Source organism: Acinonyx jubatus, chromosome B4, assembly GCF_027475565.1.
Source record: "Acinonyx jubatus isolate Ajub_Pintada_27869175 chromosome B4, VMU_Ajub_asm_v1.0, whole genome shotgun sequence".
NCBI classification, from domain to species: Eukaryota; Metazoa; Chordata; class Mammalia; order Carnivora; family Felidae; genus Acinonyx; species Acinonyx jubatus.
Genome location: NC_069387.1, coordinates 13902337 through 13919153, shown reverse-complemented (window position 1 = coordinate 13919153; position 16817 = coordinate 13902337). Strand labels below are relative to the sequence as shown.

Sequence of the window (16817 nt, the reverse complement as noted above, 5' to 3'; positions counted from 1 at the left end):
AAGGAATTGCGGGCCTTTTTTTAGGTAAGAATTCCCACTCGGTTACTTCATTCATACAATTAAAGTATTCATTCATCATGTACTAACTGTGTAATGAAAACTCTGCGTAGCTCTGAGTGACTTTTGGTTTGATTATCTTTAATTTGCTTGCAGCCCGTCTCCAGCCATGCTGCATATAGTTTTAAGCCAGTAAAAACTATTTCAGGGCAATAGAAATACTGATACCATTCCGGTTCTTGTTTATACTTGACACTGAACTATCTTTTTATACCTTCTTTTTAATAATTTTTAAAATTTATTTACTTACTCTGAGCTAGAGAGCACAAGTGAGGAAGGGGCAGACAGAGAGAGGGAGACCGGATCCCAAGCAGGCTCTGCCCTGTCAGCACAGAGCCTGATTCAAGGCTCAAACCCATGAACCATGAGAGATCATGACCTGAGCCAAAACCAAAAGTTGGATGCTTAGCCAACTGAGCCACCCAGGCTTCTGTACCTGTACCTTCTTTTTAAATGGAGTACGGCTGTTATAAACAGTAAAGCTTGCACATTTTTATCGGTTTTATGTTAGTATATGATCTTTAGTTTTGTGTGGATTGCATCTGGAATAAGTCACTTATTGCCTGCTGTTTGGGCTTATTTAAATAAAGAATAGCTGACCACTGTTACTCAGATATAGAGTCCCTTTTTTCCCCATAATTTTTTTTTTTAATGCTTATTTTTGAGAGAGGGAGAGACAGAATCCGAAGCAGGTTCCAGGCTTTGAGCTGTCAGCACAGAGCCCGATGTGGGGCTCGAACTCACAGACAGTGAGATCGTGACTTGAGCCGAAGTCAGATGCTCAACCGACTGAGCCACCCAGGCACCCCTCACCCGTAGTTGGTTTTTTTTGTTTTTTTTTTTGTTTTTTTTAAGGGCTAACTAATGACTAGACTTCTGAGTCACTTTATTCGAAAGACATGGCTTTTGCACCACACTCAGATACCAGCAGCAGGCTGTGCCTGCCACCCCAGCCGTGTTTTCTTCTCCGTCCCTGTGTGGAAGGTGGGTGAGGCCCTGCTGAGGCAACGAAATTCCTAAGTGGCTTTTTTGTAATTTATCTCCCTGGAGATTCTTGGCTGCCTGCAGAGTCCCAGAAGACCTTTAGGGGGCTGGTAAAATGATGATCCGTGTGAGCATTTGACATTCCACCTCACGAGGGTTGTATGTATTTCTGTTCTGTGCTTTTAAAAGTAGGAGGTAGAGTTGGGTGCCCCCGTCCTTTTCCTTGAAACGTTCACCTCCTTGCCTCCAGAAGAAGCACCACGTGTCCAGATGAGAGCCTGGGTGCTCAGGAGTGAGCTCTAGGCTTGACTGGGCCAGGCTTGTCGGCAGCAAACCAGGTTCCTGGAGGGAGTTGGAGGGGGAGGAGGTTGAGAAAACCCCCGGGGCCTGGCCCATCACATTCCGGCTTTGAGCCCGGAGCTGTGCAGTCAGCACGTCCCAGCCTGTGGCTCTGTCTCTCATCTTCAGCAGATCTGGAGGCCTTTCCCCCAATGAGGAGGGACATACCTGTGAAACAGTCCCCCCCCCCCCCCCCGGACCCCAGAGCCCCCGCGTACGATTTCTTCCATTCCGCTGCCAGGAATGCTGCGGTCTACGCTCAGTGTCCCCACTTGCTCACCCCCACATTCACCCTGTAACCCTCTGCTGCCCATCCCCCATCCCCCCCACTCCTCAGGGACCCCTTTTGCCACAGCCAGCGCTCATTCCCCGGCCCGCTCTCCTCTGACACCGGTACTTTGTCTCCATGACATGCGGCCCCAGCTTCCATGGCAGAGGCGTCTCCTGGCTGGTCTCCTGCCTGGGCTGCCCTTCCTCAGTCCCCATCGGGTCTCCCCTTTCCTCCTCTTCCTCTTCAGAGAAAGCTGTGACCTCGGGCTCCAGCCCTGAACCCCTCAGAGCATCTGCTCTACACTGGGGCCCGTTTCCAGCTGTCAGCTGATGGACCCCCAGATCTCCCCCGGCCGCCCCCAGGGCAGTCCTCCCCCCTTCCCCCCCGAGCACCACCTGGGCTTTACTGGCCAGGGGTCTTCATTCGTGGTTGTCCAACATGCTCGCTGTGCTGCGCCTTCGGACCCACCCGCCCCCACCCACCCCTTGCCCAAGTGCTTTGTACTGACTCATCTTTGCTCTTCCTAAAGCCTCAGGCATCCTCCCCTTCGGGGGCCATCTCTGGCTCCCCCTTTCCCTTCCCGAGTCTGTGTGCATACCTTTGCTGTTCATTCAACAAATATTTATTGAATGGCTCCGTATTCCTGGCACTGTTCTAGGTGCTGAGGGCACAGCAGAAAACCCTCCCCGCCCGGTACTGAGCAGTTGTGTGGTACACATGGGCAGTCCGTCCATCTCTCCTTGAGGCCGGAACTGCCTCCCATCTGGTCCTCAGTGTCTTTGCTGAAAGAGCAAATCCGGTAAGGCCAGTTTTCTCCTCTTTCCACTGTGCCTTTCCTCCTCCTCTCTCAGGAGCGAAAACAGGAAAGAGAACTTCATAATCACAAGATGAGCCAGATAAAATTGCATCACTGTTTCTGGTTTCTGCATCCAGTGTGTTGAATTTTCGTGTGTGAGCGTGGTACAGAGTGTGAGTTGAATGCTTCCTTTGTTTGATAAATTTGCTCAGCTGTGGCCCACAACGAAAGTTTCTCTTCTGCTGTGTCCTTTGTTCGGAGCTGAAGAACCCCGTGCTTTGAAAAGTCACTGAGAGGGATGTTCTGCTTATATCTTATTCTAGACAGCTCCTATGCCTGGGACTACCAAAGCATTTGTTGGGAAACAAAACACAGCGTTTTCAGATGTTTTTATCTTGTAATACCATCATCCCTTTTTCCCAAAACAAACTCACACAAATTGACTTTGGGACCATTAGCACTGGAGCTGCAGATAAACTAAGGACACCCAGTTGAGTGGCATTTCAGACACACAGTGAATAAATTTTTAGTATAAGTGTGCCCAAATCGTGCAGGGAACATAATTACACTAAAAATTATTTGTTGGTCATCTGAAACTCAAGCGTAACGGGACATCCTACATTTGAGGTCACTAAATCTGGCAACCCTTACTGCCAGCAGAAGGCACTTGTTGGGATTAACCGTCTTTTAGCTCTCCTTTCAGTCATGGTGACTCTCCGAGGGACGTCCTCATATTTGGTGAAGGCTCCTGCCTTTGCCGACTGTAATCGCAGCCCCACCTCTGAAGCACTTCTCAGCCCTCATTAAGCGGGAGGAACAGTGACAGGCACGTCTTTCAGCCTGGAGGTGTGGGACCAGCTGTGCCAATGTTGTTTGGTTGGGAAGGTGAGGTCACAGATGTGAACCCAGTCTTCGGTCCTTGAGGCTGCTTGCCCGCTACAGACGTGGAAACAGTCCAATATGCAAATATATTCAGTTTAGCTCAGCGATAATTTATTACGTATTGGTTTGAAAGGCAGAGAGGGAGAAACCGTGTCCTCCTCCAGGATGCTCACGGTCTTGAGAGGAACAAGCATTCCCAGTGGGGCTCAACCCTGGGTGGACGTTATAATTACCCAGGAGCATCAGCAGGATTCACCCCAGAGACTCTATGTTCAAAGTCTAGGGGGGCCTGAATATGGGTAGTTTTTCCAAAGCCCTCTGCTCTGATTCTGTGTCAGCCAGAGTTGAGACATGCTGACTTTCATCTTTGCGCTTGTGTTGAAGTATTCCCCGAGTGTCCACGTGCAGATAAGGGACAGAACCTCTGCTTACGGAGTAAACACAAGGCAGATTTAATGCTGGGCCATGACTCTAAGGTTGGGTTTCTAAGCTGTTCACGTAATGGCCCAAATGGTCAGAAAGTCATGTGTGTGCTGAATGCATTTTAAAAATCATATATAAATAGGACTGGAGAGGGTCAGACTTGGCATCCTGGAGTCCCTCAAATGGGGGTTAAAATTTTCTGGGAGCTGTAGTCATGTTTATTGCCATTTGTCATCACCCCTCAAGACTTTTAGCAACGGGATACGGTTGCAGAACTAATTAGGAGGCACCCTGACTGGCAAAGAGTCTAAATCGGCAGCCTGGCTCTGCCATTCTGCGTGCGACAAGCTCGTAACAGTCAGTGCTGGCATTTAATTATACTCGACTTTCCATTCATCACTTTAACCGTCCCAGGTTAACGCCACTACAGTTAACGTCAACACACTGCACACGACGAAGGATTGATGATAAAAGTCTTGAGGGGTGACTCCCGGGGTAAAGTGGGCTGGTTTGGGCAGCAGACCGCCTGTGGCTTGCACCCCGCATCACTGTGTCTCCGAGTGTCCTTGAGGACCTCCTGCATCTGAATCCCGGGATGCTAGTTAAATATGCAAATCCTGGGCCCTGCCTCACAGATCAGGACCTCTGGGGACGGGCCTACAAATCCCAGACATGGTCCCTGTGGTCCCAATGCTGACATCACGGGGTTAATCCGAGCAGTATTTTGAGCGTGGCAGACTCAGAAGTCAGACGGAGATAGAAGCCGTCCGTTATGTTATTATTGTTGTTGTTGTTACTGTTATTGTTTATGTGGACCTCCCCCTGTTTGGGGGGGCAGCGGCGTCTGACTCTTTTTGCATAAGGGTCCCTTTGCCTCTGTGATGTGCCTGAGGATCTCATGGGCATCCTCAGAAGCACAGGTATGTCCCCGGTTGTCTCCAGCTCTGTGGAGTCGCTGACAAGGTGTGCAGAGCTTGTCTTTCTGAAAGCCGTGTTGCCATGGTATCACTTTCCCCCCTTGATTCTTTCTTCCTGTTGCTTTGAAGGCAGGTCGATTTTTTTTTTTTTTTTTTTTTTTTTTTACTATGAGCAGAGTCTTCCCATTTAACTCACAAGTAATTACATGTATCTTATCATAGATCTTCATTAATGTACAGTGGAGCTAAAAATAGGATAGTGGGTGTTACCAGCAATTGGGGAAAAACGAAGGAAGCTATTAAATAAAGTTTTCAAAATGTGCCTTGTGAAGCCCCTTTTTGCTAATGTGGGTTTTGTACTGGTTTGGAGAATGGCTTCTAAGTGTAGCCTTCGGTCTGCTGAAAACAGAACGTGTTACACTCATCAGTCACCTGGACCAGTGGTTCTCAAGTAGGACTTTCTGTGAGCCAAGCAGAGGTGTTTTAATACCCAAAATGGAACATTTGGGGCTTTTTCCAGGTTGCACTAGAAAATATTATAGTTGAAAATGTTTCTAGTCCATGCTGTTTATCTCAGTGAGAGAACCTTTGATAAGATGAGTCCTCCCTTACCCCGAATTATAAACCTACTTCAGGTTTGATGTACCTACGACTCTGTGCAGATTACACTCCCACACCTAAATGTTCTGCCACCTGCAGAGTTCGTCACCCACTGGCATAAGCAAACTTAAAAGCATTAGACTCAGGACACCTGGGAGGCTCAGTCAGTTGAGCATCCCACTTCGGCTCAGGCCATGATCTCACGGTTCGTGAGTTCGAGCCCCATGTTGGGCTCTGTGCTGAAAGCATGGAGCCTGGAGCCTGTTTCAGATTCTGTGTCTCCCTCTCTCTCTGCCTCTCCCCTGCTCCCTCTCTCCCTCTCCCCCCGCCCCTCAAAAATAAACAAACATTAAAAAATTTATAAAAAAAAAAAAAAGAAATACTGATAAATGATTACAAATTAGATCCACCCTTCCCCCTTCCCCATCTCAGACTCTTGCTTGTTTTTCTGGCCCCATATCAGCTGTCATCTCCTTGTATGACTTCTCTGTAGGGTCCCTTAGCACTTTGTGCAACCTCCATGACATCACCTGCTGTATTTCATACATAATGTGCCCCTCGCTGCTCAGTTCCCACTATCTATATATACTCACTATCAAGACCTGCAGGATTGTTTCTCCTAAATTCACAGTCTTGAGTGAAAGCCCATGTACCGTGTACCCCTCCGTGCACACAAGTCTGTGCAAGAGGCTGTAGGGTGGGCTGTAGGTCCCAGCCATTCTCCTGATAGGATGCCGACTCAGGGTGTTTACGAGCATCGTGCCTGGACTTTGCCAGTTGCTTGACTGTGGGAGCTGAGGACGAGGGCCAGGATGGGCACTGACATGGGCAGCAGGGCTTCTGGCATATGGTGGGTTCAGCGTTTGCAGTTTGGTTGCTCAGACAGAGTCCAGAGTTCTGCAACATGTAGGACTCTGTAATGTTACTGTGGCAGAAAGTTCACTGTTGTGGGCCATTAGTCTGGTGTGTGACGGGAGTCTGGTTGGCGTGAGGGAGGCCAGCAGCTCTGTGCGCACAGCGGCCCGTGCCCGGCCTTTGCACGTGCTCAAATACAACAAAATCCCTTCCTGCCTCTTCCTTTTATTTTTTTTTTAATGTTTACTTATTTTTGAGAGAAAGAGAGAGAGAGTGTGTGAGTGGGGGAAGAACAGAGATAGAGGGAGACACAGAATCTGAAGCAGGCTTCAGGCTCCGAGCTGTCAGCACAGAGCCCGATGTGGGGCTTAAACTCATGAACTGTGAGATCCTGACATGAGCCTAAATCTGAGGTTCAACTGACTGAGCCACCCAGACGCCCTCCTGCCTTTTCCTAAAAATTAACTCTTGAGTATCCAGGAGTCCATACAGCTAGGAACAAATGAATGAAAGATTGAATGAGTGAGCGAGCGAGCAAGGGAGTGGAGGAGACACATCCCTTATACAGAAGAACCGAAATAAGTGAGGTCAGTCTTCTGCTGTCAAAGTCACAAAACCTCCAGCCCCTCACGTATGGGTTGTGGAAAGGAGAAAGTAATTCTACGATTACTTGTTTCGTTAGGAGGAACTGAACAAACAGGCAGGTGACAAAGGTCAACATCAATAGCCGTGTTGATAGTACCCTTGATGTGACAAGAATGACACTTTCCTTCTGGGGTCTTCCTCCTTACACCCTTAATCCCAGTCTAACCGTGAGAAAACACTTCACAAACCCAAACTGGGGGACATTGTACAAAATACCCAGCAGTACCCTCAAAACTGTGCCCAGGTCATCAAGAACTTGGAATGTCTGAGACACTGTCACAGCCAAGAGGAGCCTAAGGAAATATGACAACTAGATGTGATGCGACTCCCTGGATGGGGGCCTGGATCAGGAAAGGGACATTAGGGGGCAACTAAAGAATCTGAATAAAGGAGGAGCTTCGGTTAATGACAGTGTGTCAGCATTGGTTAATTAATTATAACAAATGTACCAGATTTTGCTACAAGATGCTGGGTAAAAGCTATATGGGAACTATCTCTGCTGTCTTTGCAATTTTTCCGTAAATCTAAAACTGTTCTAAAATCACATATGTCTTAAAAAAATAAAATAATCCCCAAGGAGGAAGGTAACTGTTGGTGCTGGAGATAGAAGTAAGGCGGTTTTAGAAGGTGATGCCTATTAGCTGAAAATACAAGTTTTATGGGAGAAAATATATGCCATATACCATAATCGAATTTAGGGACTCTTAACACTAGCAGAATATATTCGTTACAGATGTCCTCGATCTCTTTTACTTCGATCTCAGGGAAAATGTATATAAAATATTAGGTTGCTATCGTGAATTTATTGTTTTATGGGCATAAACAAGCAACAGAGGCAAAAGCAGAACCATAATGAATGACTTTGCTAATTGCTATTTCCTTTATTAGTTGGCATTCGTTTTTCCGTCTGACATCGTATCAGAAGTATTGTTTATTTTTATACGTACTGGGAAAGAGCATGCAAAATAATGACTGTTCTCCCCAGCAGTTCCAGGTCTGAATGGGAACAAGATGAAATTTGGCTGCTGGTGGGAAGGGTACCTACCAGTTTCAGGATTACAGAACTATTAGCATTTCCCCCTGTACAAAATCTATTTTTTGCATATGGCAGATCCAGGCATGAGCACTTAGTTCCTATAGCTCTTTATTTTTTTATTTTTTTTAATGTTTTACTTATTCTTGGGAGAGAGAGAAACAGAGCATGAGCGAGGGGAGGGGCAGAGAGAGAGAGGGACACAGAATCCGAAGCAGACTTCAGGCTCTGAGCTATGCAGGGCTCAAACTCACGAGCCATGAGATCATGACCTGAGCCGAAGTCAGACGCTCAACCGACTGAGCCAGCCAGGGGCCCCTCTATAGCCCCTAAGCTTTCACGATCAGGTCACACGCATCTGAATCAGACCTCAAAGTTAATTGCAAAATGAGTGTTTCCATGAAGACGTTTAATTGGACTTTTTATATAGTCTGCCTGCTAAAAAAAAAAAAGCATGTTGTCTTTTAAGTAGAAGTTTATTTAAAACCATGATAAGTGAGCCATAACAATCTTGAAAGAGGGTTTTTCTTCCCCTCTTTTCCAAAGGCCTTCAGTGTATTTACACTAAAGATACTCCGTGAATACCTTGTTCAGATCCCAGAGGATTCAGTGGTATGAACTATAGTTTAAGAACACTTTGTACTCGCTTCAGGAGCACATATACTAAAATTGGAACGATACAGAGAAGATTAGCATGGCCCCTGCACCAGGATGATACACAAATTTGTGAAGTGTTCCATATTTTGGGGCGCCTGGGTGGCTTGGCTGAGCATCTGATTTCAGCTCAGGCCATGATCTCACGGTTTGTGAGTTCGAGCCCTGAGTCGGGTTCTGTGCTGACAGCTCACAGCCTGGAGCCTGTTTTGAATTCTGTGTCTCCCTCTCTCTCTCTGCCACTCTCCCACTCTCTCTCTCTGTCTCTCTCTCCTTGAAAAATAAACACAAAAAAAAAAAGAAAAAGAACATCAGACAAGTTTCAGGTTTAGTATGAGGCTACAGGTAAAATATCATTTGCTTACATTTTTTCCCTTAAGAATTCATCTTCCAAGAATTTCTGCTGTGGCTCCTTGACACACAGACCTGAATGTTTCTGTATAGAGACTTCATCAAGTAGTCTCCCTGAGGGAAATAGAGTTTATCAGGTAACTCTGGGTTCTAGTGAAAGGTGACAATGTATTAGTTTATTAATAAATCAGTGTTAATTGATAATTTGTTAATAGCCCACACTTCACTGTGTTAAGTATACTTCATGTAACTTTTCTCTCTAAACACTAATAAAAGTCTACACTGCCCCTCTTTTTGCTGGCAGAACCCTGGTTTTGTTCAGGTGTCAGAGTACGTGGGCTCATCCTCAGGGCTGGGGTCACCCTCGTGCAGGACCCCGTTCTGGGGTGTGACAGCATGTCCCTGTCTGCTTTTGCTTCCTGATAAGTGGAAGACACGGGGGTTAGGGGGAACCCTGTGGCCCGTTTCCTTCTTTTCTACTTGGACACTGTTGTGACAGCCCGTGCTCCAGTGATGACACTTTTGACTAGGAAGTGACAAAAAGCCAACCCGCTGAGGGTTGTACCTCTGGAAGGAACCCCAGTTTTGGACAACACTGCCGAGCAGCTAAGCCCGGCGGGCCCCTGCTGCCTCCAGACTTCCTGTTCTTTGGGAAATGTAAACCCCTGCTTGTTGAAGCCACTGCTAGCCTAGTGTTCCAGTGTTCGCAGCCAAAAGCCTCCTTAACTGATGCTGCTGTCTTATCCCAGCTCTACATGTGAAAAAGGGAAGACTTCCCCAGGTGGGAAGCCCTTTCTTGGGATTGCATGACTCCAAGTGGCAGAACTGGGTCTCGAACACAGATCCGGCCCCCAAACCCTTAGACTTAACCATGAATGGGTGCCTTTCCTCCAAGACAGGGCTTTGAAACTTTCTCAGAGATAGGTCTACCTGGAGCAAACCTGATCATAAATGAAGCTGTTTCCAAAGGTTTGTGTCTGCCTCCCTTTTCTTTTCTAATTTTTTAAATGTTTGTTTATTTTTGAGAGAGAGAGACACAACACACAGTGAGAGTGGGGGAGAGGCAGAGATTGAGGGAGACAGAATCTGAAGCAGGCTACAGGCTCGAGCTGTCAGCACAGAGCCCGCAGGGCTCAAACCCAGGAACCGTGAGATCATGACCTGAGCCGAAGTCAGAGGCTTAAGCAACTGAGCCACTCAGGCTCCCCTACTGCCTTCCTTTTCTTATAAAACCACCAATCCTATTGGAATAGGACCCCACCCTTAGGACCCCATTGAACCTTAGTCACCTTTTAAAGTCCCTAACTCAAAAATACAGTCACGTTGGAGGTTAGGGCTTCAACATAAGAAGGTGAGGATGACACAGATCAGTCTATAGCACACAGCCATACGGTTTCTCTCTTTGGAGAAACCAAAGCTTCGAGAAGTCTCGCCAAGCCCACTGCTGGCAGGTTGTCTCTGAATCTAACACTTTGAAACCCAGCTGTGGTCCTGGCACCCAGACCTAGACCTGTGGAGCACCCCTCCTCAGATTGTTCAGCACTGATTTGAGAACCCCAGGATTTCAGAGCTCAGGGTAGCTAGCTGAGGGTTTGAAAGCGTTATCTTCTTAAAGAAAAGTCAGAATTGGGGGGCTTTTATTTCCAGCATTAGTTTCCCACCTGGCCCATGGGTGTTGGGCATAGACCTTTAGAGCAGTCGGTCTCATCTTGTCCCTGGGGAAGACAACATGGTCCATTTAGACAGAACCACGACCAGAGCTCAAGTGCATTGTCAGAGTGGGAAAGTAGATGCGGTCCGGTCAGTCTCCACCATGTTTAGAAAATTTAGTACCGGACAGTGACCCCTAAATCCTTGAATCTGAGAGCCCGTTTCCTATCAAAATGGTTTATAGCCCCCCCCTCACACACACACACCCAAGCATTACACAGTATCATTTGGTAGAGAAAATATGTTGGTCATGTGAGTGTCCTAACCATTCACATTTAATCCCATTTTAGTACCTGAAACCCTTTTTCTATAGGGCTGAAAATAACAGCAGGGAACATACAGGATTTCCTTGATTCTGCCCAGACACTACCATATCATAGGCCCACACTGATTATAAAACACATCCCCGTTTACGAAATATTAAGTGGAGCAGTAAAGCTACACCTTAAAATCAAAGAATACATTGGGCGCAAGTTTTTTCGGTCCACAGAGAGTGTCTCTGCACATAGCTGTGCACTCTTGAGAACTCCACGTATTACCTGCCCCACAACCCCGACACTGGCCACTGCTGATTTTCAAGTATCAGGTCAAAAGCTTTTCCCTCTTGCATGTGGAAGGCAGATCTATTTCATGGATAAAACTGCCCTATTTGGTGCTCCTTTTCCTTTCTTATTTGTGTGTGTGTGTGTGTGTGTGTGTGTGTGTGTCCTTCTGGGTATTGCTCAGCCCAGCCTTGCCTCAGGAGGGATATAGAGAAAAACCAGTGACCCCAGTCAACCTGGGTGACAGATGGTGGTCTTGAACCCTGTAGGCTTCCCTCTCTCTCAGCTCCATTTTTGAGGGTACTGTGCTCTGAATAACATCCTTTTCATTACTGCTCCCTCCTCCCTGAGAATACTGCATTGTGGACTCAGGTATAAATGACAGATTTCACAGTGGTCACTCAGAAGGACCTCTGACACCAGATGCTGTATTAAGTCCCCAGTTGTTGAGTAAGAATCTAGGGACACTGGCAGAGAAGGAAAGAATTTCTCTGTATTACAAGTCAAGGTAAATAGTAGAAGGTTAAATGAGTCAGAAACTTGAGTCTAGTAGAAGATAAAAATGAACCTAACCTTTATTACCAATCTTAGGAATTTATTCCCACTTTCTCATTCACTTTTTAGTCTGTATCAGAGGAAAAGAAAGCAATACGTCTCCATATATATGCTTTTACGCCACCTTGATGGAAACAAAGATAAAAGTATTGTACTTTCAAGTTGTGATTCAAACAAGTTTAGCATTTTATGTTTCAAATCTCAACATTAGTGTTCTATAGGTATATATACATCTTGTAAATGTTAAATGGCTTTTAAAATTTAATTATCTCTTTTGGCCCAAGTTTTGTTTTCCTTCTGTTTGAAAACCCTGATGAGGTACTTTAAGATCACGATTTTTGGTTTTTTGGCAACCAAAAACAAAAAACCCTTTCCATTAAGCAAATAGATTTCTTACCGCAGCATTTTTTAATGTAAGTTTATTCTCTTAAAATTTTTTTCTTTTTCCCTTTTGAGCCCCTTCACCCATTTCTCCCATCCCACCCCTGCTGCCTCCTGAAGTTACCAATCTCTTCTCAGTATGTATGAGCTTGTTTTGTTTGGGCTTTTTGTTTTTATTTTTATTTTTTAATTTTTAATGTTTAGTTTTCTTGAGAGAGACAGAAACAGAGGGTGAACAGGTGAGGGGCAGAGAGAGAGGGAGACACAGAATCCAAAGCAGGCTCCAGGCTCTGAGCTGTCAGCACAGAACCCAATGCAGGGCTCGAACCCACGAACCGCAAGATCATGACCTGAGCCAAAATGGGACGCTCAGCTGACTGAGCCACCCAGGTGCCCCTGTTTGTTTATATTTTAGATTCCATGTATAAAAGAGATCATGTGGTATTTGTCTTTCTCTGTCTGACTTATTTCATTTAGCATTATACTCTCAAGGTCCATCCATGTTGCAGATGGCAAGATTTCATTCTTTTTCATGGCTGAGTAATATTCTCCTGTGTGTATATGTGCGCACGTGTGTGTGTCTTGAATGTTCTATAAATGCACTGCGGCATTTTGTTAAATTTAGTGAGCTGTTCCAACAGAGAATAAATGAAAGTAAGGTTACTTGCTGTGGTAGTCAACCACCAAATGTTTCATAGATTGAACTTTTTGTAAATCAGTTATTTAAGGTTTAAGAGATGCCAGCCCCAATCTTCTGATTCCTAGAGCAGCCTTGATGCCAGGAGTATTTATCAGCCAGTAAGTGGCGAGCCAGGAGGTGATCCTGTCTCCTCTTTGATCACAGGACCAACTTCTAAAATCCAAGGTCAGAGGACATTTTCCATTTTTCTAGAGCTCTATTTCTCATTAAAAAGAGGAGGGGCTGCCGAAGAACCTTATTGCTGTTAAACCGCTCCTCAAAAAGGTTCTGTAAAGAGAAACCTTAGTTTCGCTGAAGCCAGAAAAACAGAGTTGTAACATCTGGGTGAGTTCGTCTGTAGTGTCATGTTTAGGATTGGGAACACAAAGGAAAATCAGGAGCTGTAGGTCTGGGAGGAGGAATTCTGTGGGACAAGGTCTTTGGATGCTCCAGAGGCACATCTGAAAACTGGGCTAGTGATTCCGGTAGGAAGGCTGATGTTGGCACCTTGAATGTTGAAATGGATCCCCAGGGAGCAGGGAAACAGTGACCAGGAGGTTGAGAAGCTATAGGGGAGAGAGTTTTGAAAGCATGAGTGGCCCCTGATCCCAGATCCCAGGAGCAGAGAGCCCCAGAGTGACACTGTGAATGGACAGATGTCCCCAGGACCCAAGTGTGGGGTTAGGGGCGGTAAGAAGAGCAGCTGGGGGCTGCTGGGAGCAACGTTAGATGGTGACACGCAGCCTATCTCGTGGCGTCAGTGATGATAAAGTGAAAGCTGCTATATGTGCATGAGCTTTGTGCTCAGCTCTGTGCTGGGGGTGTTGAGCAAGGTGGGGGGGGGAGTTATTGATCAGCTTGTTAGAATACCCCTTAATAGATCCTGTTCACTTTTTCTTACTGTAAGCGCCCCAAGATCGCAAAGTGATTCCGAACTGTTCCTTCCTACCTAGACCCAGACCCAGGCAAATTAGCTGAAATTCATTGCTCCAAGCTGATCTGTTCCTCAGATGAACTTTGAGGAGACTTGTGAAGGAGATCAGGAGGAGGGAACAGACGGTGTCAGATCGTAGAGGATAAGTGAATAGAGCAGCTGGAATGCTCTGGACCTTCTGCAAGCCTGGGCCCTGAGTCCCTGGGACTTGATTTGTGTTCGAAAGCCTACATTGATGAGTTTGTTAATGACACTAGTTATTTCAGGTTGGTAAGTCCCGTCTAGCTCATGAAGACGTTATACTTGAATCACCACTTCCACGAGGTAAGATTGGAAAACGATTTACGTATATATCATGCAAAAGAGAGCCTGGCACAAGCAGCCCTCATATCAGAATCTGCCCTTCTGTGGAAGAATGTGGCCCTACCTCTGCTGGAGGCAAACTGGCATTGGGAAGTATAAAAACTCTCTGGCTTAAAAGAGAGGAGGAGTAAAAGAGGAACTGCTGGGCATCACTGACTTTGAGGAAATTCCAGGTAAACTAAATATTATTTCTCATGCCCTAGAAAGGAAAATACCAGATCGATGCTTGGTTATGTCTCTAAGAAGTCGAGTTTAACATACAAATGCCTCGGGGCGCCTGGGTGGCTCAGTCGGTTGGGCGTCCGACTTTAACTCAGGTCACGATCTCGCGGTCTGTGAGTTCGAGCCCCGCGTCGGGCTCTGGGCTGATGGCTCGGAGCCTGGAGCCTGTTTCCGATTCTGTGTCTCCCTCTCTCTCTGCCCCTCCCCCGTTCATGCTCTGTCTCTCTCTCTCTGTCTCAAAAATAAATAAACGTTACAAATGCCTCTAAATGCTAGTACTAGTTTTTAAGTTTTCTGGATAATTACACTTGAGTTCTTAAGTCTTAATTGTGTTTTTTAAAAATATAAAATCAGTGCTGTTTTCAGCACATAGGAGCATATATTTGGTTTTTGCACATGGGATATTCCCAGTAATTTCCAACCAAAGCTTTGTGCCCGAAGTGGGTAAGAAATGGCTGTAGAAGCTGGGAGTGTGGTGGAGTGTGTCTCTAGAGCTAACTTGAAATATTTAGGGGCGCCTGGGTGGCTCAGTTGGTTAAGACTCGGACTTTGGCTCAGGTCATGATTTTGCAGCTCATGAGTTCAAGCGCTACATACGGCTCTATGCTGTCAGCTCTGAGCCCACTTCAGATCCTCTGTCACCCTCTCTTTCTGTCCCCCACTCGAGCATGCTCGAAATAAACAAAATAAACATTAAGAAAAAAATTTTTAATTAAAAAAATGTATTAAGACGTTGCTCATTCCATTCTTAGATTGTCCTTTTCTCTTATACAGTGTACAAAGATTTCTCTGGTGTCTGCCTGCCCACTGTGATGGGCAGAAGATCCTTGTAGAACTGGGAAGGACAGGGTGATAGCCATGGTGGAAAGTCCTTTGGATTTGAGTTAGAAGACCAGAATCTTCCATCTCCTGGCTTTTTATTCCTGTGAACTTGAGGAACGTGCTCAACTTTTGCAGACCTCCGTTCCCTCACTTGCAGCACAGGGCTGACCACACCTCCCGGGCGCCAGGGATGGTGCCACGTTCCATTGAGATCATGCGTGTGCGAGCATGCTATAGAGGCTTCGCATGCCAACGTGGTTCTTCTTAATGAGTGCTTCTGGGACAGTGGTGGAGAAGGTTCATAAAAGACTGCCTGTGGGTGGCATTCACATGCGTGCCAGAAGGAATTTACTAAAAAGCTTTTGATTGGTAGCCTGCTTTTGTTTACTGTTTAGGGTGATCTGATTAATAATGGCTGAAAGAAGCCTTCGTGCTAATCTGTGGAATCTGAATATCTGTCGTGTCTCTCCCCTTCACTATATACATAGACGCCTTTCTCCTTTGTCCTCTTTCATTCCCTTTTGCCCTTCCGTCGCTCTTGAAGATGGTTTTGCATAACTGTAAAAGTATTAGGGAATCGTGATCTTGACAATATAGTGAAATAATTCAGTCCGGAATAGACCGAAGCTTATTGTTGGTATCAGCTGTCTTGGAGGAGGAAAATATTCACCAAGCAAATTAAACCACTCGTCAGTGTTCAGCCACTTGCGGTGCTGTCCTATGCAGTAAAGAAAATGCTTTTCTTAAATGCCTCCTGCAACAGGACTTCTTCAGGTTACAAGTAAAAAGAAACACAACTCAAGGGTGCCTGGGTGGCTCAGTCGATTAAGCGTTCAGCTTTGGCTTAGGTCATGATCTCCAGGTTCGCGAGTTCAAGCCCCGCATGGGGCGTTGTGCTGTCAGCATGGAGCCCGCTTTGGATCCTCTGTCCCCCTCTCTCTCTGCCCCTCCTCTGCTTGTTCTCTCTCTCTCTCTCCCTCCCTCCCTCCCTCCATTCCTCCCTCTCTCAAAAATAAATAAACATTAAAAAGAAAGAAGCACAACTTAAGGCTGGCTTCAGCAATAAACGGAGGATCAGTTTCTGAAACTAGAAAACCAAAAGGCTCAGTGCTGGGGCCGGCAGATACTGATCTGGCTTAGCAATGCCGCTGAATGTCCTGGTTTCTTTTCTCCACCTGCTTTGCTTTTCTTGGTGTCAACCTGAGTCTAAGGATCTCCCCTTGGGATCCTGCATATGGCTTCTGGTGGGTCATAGCACCCTCTGCACCACTGTCCCCAGCATCTCCAGAAGAAGCTCTGTCATTCGTGCTTACTGCTTCTGCTCAGGTCATGTGCCCAGGACAGGACTCGTGGGGGAGGAGAAGGGAAATGGGCTCTGCCAGTTGCCATAATCCGGATCATGGGTCTCAGCCCTGGAGCCAAATAGAATCTCCACAGGATGTTGGGGACTCCCAGTCAACAGAGGTGTCCCTGCATTCCTTACCTATTCGTTACGGATAGTTGGTCAGGATTCCTGTTGATAAACTCTTCATTATTAGCTCAAGTTAGTATATGTATTTTAAACTCAGAAATGAGTGTCTGTAAAAAATACACGTGTGCGCGCACGCGCGCGCGCGCACACACACACACACACACACACACACACACACACTGCACTTGGTTTTTTCCATTGCTCTGTGCCCTCCAACCAGATTCTCAGCCTTTCTGCCCACGTCATGCTTAAGGGTTTCCTTTCACCTGCGGTTGTAGCAGAATCTGGGCCACGGCCACAACCACGGGGACTTGCTGCTGCTGTGGCTTTG

General features: G+C 46.3%; 1 protein-coding gene and 1 non-coding gene across 4 annotated transcripts in view; both read left to right on the top strand.

Annotated features, from left to right (window-relative positions):
• FAM171A1 (family with sequence similarity 171 member A1) overlaps nt 1-16817 on the top strand; it is a 158895-nt gene that overhangs the window by 17833 nt on the left and 124245 nt on the right. The window lies entirely within an intron of this gene.
• On the top strand, nt 8442-8548 carry LOC113603757 (U6 spliceosomal RNA). Its single transcript, XR_003425444.1, has one exon. It is a non-coding gene; the product is annotated as a U6 spliceosomal RNA (small nuclear RNA).